Source organism: Anticarsia gemmatalis, chromosome 15 (assembly GCF_050436995.1).
Source record: "Anticarsia gemmatalis isolate Benzon Research Colony breed Stoneville strain chromosome 15, ilAntGemm2 primary, whole genome shotgun sequence".
Taxonomy (NCBI): domain Eukaryota; kingdom Metazoa; phylum Arthropoda; class Insecta; order Lepidoptera; family Erebidae; genus Anticarsia; species Anticarsia gemmatalis.
In genome coordinates this window covers 10064174-10069468 of record NC_134759.1, presented here as the reverse complement: position 1 = coordinate 10069468, position 5295 = coordinate 10064174, and positions in this window count along the sequence as shown.

Genomic DNA, 5295 nt, shown 5'->3' with positions numbered 1-5295 from the left:
CGGAAATGTGTTGATTTATAATTTATTTGTTGAGTGTTATAGTATAAAACATTTTGTATCGGGACTTGTGCGCTGTACGCTGTTACAGTAGTAGTAGTTGTATGCTGTAATATGTTTAGCGGGCATGAATGTAATTTTTTTGCAATGATTATATTGATTGATACCCATTTGTATAAAAGGCTAACTATATCTTTGTTCTGTTTAAGGTTTAGGAAACAGTACTCTCATTTGAAAACACACATCACAAGAAGGTAGTGTTATAAGCTATCTGATAGAACAATGTATGAAACTAAATAAAAACTAACACAGCGAGACGCAACATAGACGTAGTTAACTTCAAAACAGACTATTAGTGTGCGGTGATAGGTGCGAGTGAGAGCGGAGAGCGAAGCGGAGGGAAAACGCGAATTTGAAATGTCTGAATATTGTATATAGTCCCTGAAATTTAAATCGAACTACGATGTCATGCTTTAAAAAAATTAAGTTTAAGTTACCCTACTTTTCCCCGTCATCTATAATATTCCCTATTATTAAACCTTTAAAAATTATGCGTCCGGAAATGTGTGAAAACGGTTATTTGGTTTTATATTTTTTGGCTAATTTAAGGTTACAATTGCAAAGTGACTTTATTGAGTAACTAGCGTCTGTCTACGTCTTCGTCCGCTAAGCTATTCCTTTCATATAAAGGTATTTCCTCCTTTTTACCTCCTCCACGATAGAATTTTCAAAAACCTTCTCTTAGTACTCCTCTACACTTTATAAGGAATTTTTATGCCAAATTTCTACTTTCTACGCTCAGTAGTTTCGGCTGTGTGTTATCCATCAGTCACTCACACAGTAACGGAAGAGTTTTATATAAATATATTGATGATAGTTCTATCCGCTACCCGCTTGCACTAAGACCCAAACCTCTAGCTTATAAACCAACCGAAGTTTACAGAAACAATTCCCAACTAAAATTCGTTGAATCTAATATTAAACGTACCGTGGAAAATATTCCCGTTTATTTATTGTTCAGTGAGCAGACTTTGGTGCACTTTATTGGACGTGGTGTTTAGGACAGTATTTGGCGTCCATTGTATTCTAGTTACAAAATGTAGAGAAGTTTATTAGGTAATTTGTGGTCTACGGTTTTGTTTGATTCTCTCTCTACTAGTTGTAGAGATTGCTGTTGCTTAAACTACTTTTGTAGTCTAAGTGGTCGTGTATACTGACTGCAACTTGTCTCGAGTTGAATTTCCGGGTCGAGTAAATTGCTTGTTTTTCTAGTTATGTAAGAATATTCTTTGTAGCCCGGAGTTTGGTGATGTGCTTGGTATATGGCAATAGGCTCACCCCTATTACAAGAGACTTATATTGTTAATAACGAAACGTGGGTCTATTTCATGCGCCTCTGTTTGTATCTTTGGGGCGTGATGTTATTTTTATGTACGTATTTAAAAATCAACCACTTCAAGAGCCAATCTCACGCTGCGAAGACTTATACTAACACGCAAACAACTGATATAACAAGCAAAACGAAGATACGTGTATATATATACGTACAAAATTTTAGTTCTATAATAAATACACCGATAGCTCATAACCTGTAACTACACACGGGACATTTTTTCATTCAAAGAATCTTTTAACCCGGCCGAAGTCTCGTGTAGTGGCTTACCTACTAGTTTCTTACTGAACAAATGAAACTACTATATTTGTTAGGCACGTAGTTACATGGCCACAAAGTCTGAAAGCTGTAAGACGACGAAGAAAATTGGCCAACAAAATAACAAATCGTGTAATATTTTTAGCATCACGCATACGACGCACGCCTTACATTATTACACAGTACATTGCGTCTCAAAATTGTAGTTTGATGTTGAATAATTCTCTCGTGATTGGTACAAATGTGTCATACTTTCGTCGTCACAGTAAACTATGATGTGTGTACTGTAAAGATATTATCACGGCCGTAGTTTATTTGCTTTGAACTGCTTTATACCAAGGTTATAACCCGTAGCGCGATTTTGTACAGTCGGTACTGTCGAGTATCGAAAGTTGGACATTTAGAATGTACTGCCAAAATAGTTCTTACGCCGCCCGTCAGTGGCGCTGATCAGATTTTCATACAAAATTTCTCGATGACAGGTCGGTAGTCGACAGTAGTAGAGAATCGAGCTACCACTGTGGTATATTAAATCTGCCTGGCCTTTCTTCCAACTAAGTTAGAGTCGGTTTTCTGTGTCATTTGATGCAAGTAGGAACCAGTATTTTATATGGAGCAACTTTTTGTGGTAGGCATATAGTATATTAATCCACACTTTTCCTGAAATTAGAGATGAGTTGGACTTTGAGACATGATTTAATTTATTCATGTTCATAAAATAATAATAGTCTTTCTCTCTGAATTTTATTTATTTTTTTTCGAGTTTCGCCAATTACATAGTATAATGAAAAGATCTGTCGTAGTGAACCACAATTCCTTTTCTTTGCTGCTTTGATATCTCTTTTCAAAATGAAACTAAGAAGAGTTACATTTCTACGGCAGGCTTCAAATCGACTTCAAGTTCATGGTATATAATAATAATATTATACATAATTATGTGTACATAATAATATGTATTTGATAAAGTTATTAATAGTACATTCAGATAAAACTTCTACTTGTTTACGTCTTACCAATACTGCGTTACAATTGAATTCAAACCCAACAATATGTATTGTTTATATACATGTATGTTAAATATGTTTGTTTTCCTTATTTTATCGTTAATGCGTGAAATATATACAAGCAGAGATTGTACCTGGTAGCTCTCAATAACAGGACCAGGCACGTGTATGCAGAGGTGTATGAAAAACACAGATTTTCCACTGCTAGGCTTACCCCCGGATTCTAAGGTACATTTAGCGGTAGTTTATCTATTCAATAGCGTTTATACTCATATAAAAAATCGCTATAGAATAAATAAACTACCGTTAAATTATGTACTCACATACCGGGGGTAAGGGGTGCTTATTGGCACATACCTGAGACCAAACTTCGATCTATGGTTGACAATATTTCGATAGTCTTAGAAAAATCTTAAGAATTTTGTCCAACTCGTGATTCGTTTCCTGGGGCTACGTGCACTAGTGTGCTTGCAGTCGTATACGCACCCAATAAAGGGGCTATCACGTTTCTCAGTTGACAACTACTTGAAAGTCACTATGCTGTGTATTAGTTTCTTACTTAGGTTATAGCAATTAACACGTTAATTCAAAGCTGCAATGTTATAGTGATCATAAATTGGACGTTCACTAGTTGTCAACTGAGATACGTGATAATCCCGTGATGTTAATTATAGCATCGCGTGTTTAAAAGAAAAAAAAAGATTTGTAATAGCAATACAAGATTCTAAATTATGGGTTTCCTAATGAAGATAACTTAAAATTAAAATGTAACAGTAACCGGAAGAATTAAGGAAAGAAAGATTAAAAAATATTAATTACGTCATAACAAAGTTAGTCACTTTGCGATAATCGTAATTTAAAATTTGATCGTCTCTCAAAGTTGTTAGAAGTAAAGTGTTTGATTGCAAATATTATTTTATTTTATTACTTAACGTCATATCAATATATTTTTTAAATAAATCTTATTCAAAAGGTGAGACCGCATTGTGAAATAGACAAGCTGCTATACAAAGATTATAATGAGAAAGATGTAATTGGTAGTGTTATTTTATTCAATTTTTAAATAGACAAGTGAGTTTGTAGAAGTTTCTAACGTTAAGAATTTGGGTCTTAAACCTTATAAAATAAACTAATATACATTATCCAACCAAATTGATGTAAAAAGCAGAATGAAAACTATAAAAAATCATGCTTAATTTTCAACTCGAGTAAACTCTATTAAATTGATAAAATTAGTCATTATTACCCGTTCCTTCTTTCCCAAACAGTTACAAAGCATTGGTAGGGAGCATTACTTGGCAACAGTAATCGGATCATAGCGAGCAATAAAACAAACTTGAAGTATAATTAAAAATTAAATTACTGCAAAAATAACGATGGTGTTAATTAAAGTAGAGAATGGACGAATAAAAATTATTAATGGCTGCTCAAAATTTGTTTTACGGTCCAATAAAAAATGCTATATGGCACATTATGTATATTATGTCTTTTGTAATTGTCTTTAATCTAGATTGTGTTGGCATGCTGTCATGAAATGTGAAACGGCAATTTTCAGCCCGTATTTCGATACACATATTTTGATCATATGGGGCGTATGGGGTACTAGGGTTATTTCAAGGGGAAAATGGATGCTAATATCTAGAATAGAGCAAATCTTCAGGAGTATGGCTCACACCCCTTTTGTATTGCTTATTATACTCACATTACTTGATTTTTTGTGATTACAAATCTATACTAATATTATAAATGTGAAAGTAACTCTGTCTGTCTGTCTGTCTGTGACTCAATCGCGCCTAAACTACTGAACCAATTTGCATGAAATTTGGTATGGAGATATTTTGATAGGAAAGGACATAGGCTACTTTTACCCCGGGAAAATTACGCATTCCCATGGAAAAATTCAGGTGGCGGTGGTAGAAGCTAGTTCCTAATAAAGTATACATAATATGACGCCTTTTTCCCATCGAAGTAGGCAGAGACCAAAGAACACCACTTGGTAAGATCCCAACAAACTTCCCTTTCCTTATTGACATTATTGATATTATGTATGTAAATTCCTAATAGTTAATAGAAAGAAGTTGGCGTGTGACCTATTTATAGTTTTTATAATAGAAAATACCGTTCACATGACAAGCGTTTACTACTACAAACGTGTTATTCAGGCTAACGCGCATTAGCATATGTACGGTTTGAATAAAATGCTTGTAGTCGTAAACGCGAGTTCAACGCTTGTTATATGAACAGGCTCGTAGGCCGGAATATGATTTTGGCCGTTTTAAATTACCTCATGTTGAAAAATATTTAAATAATCATTGATTATTATCGACAATATTCTTTTTCTTCTTATCGTATGGTTAGTGGTCAACCTTGTATCAAAGTTGCTAAAGCCGTTATTATACAACAAAAAAAATACTGAAAAGTACAGTATTTTACCAGAGCTCACTGAATACCCTTCAAGATTTAAAAAAAAAATATTCTTTGCCAGTTAACTTGAACACTCACTCTGTTAGTTCTCAATAGCTATCTTTACCCCCAATTCAATCTACGTTTATCATAAACCTAAACTACGATCAATCTATGAAACTTATAATTTTCCTTACACAATGCCCTTTGTAGTGTACATGAACAATAGTTTTAATTAAA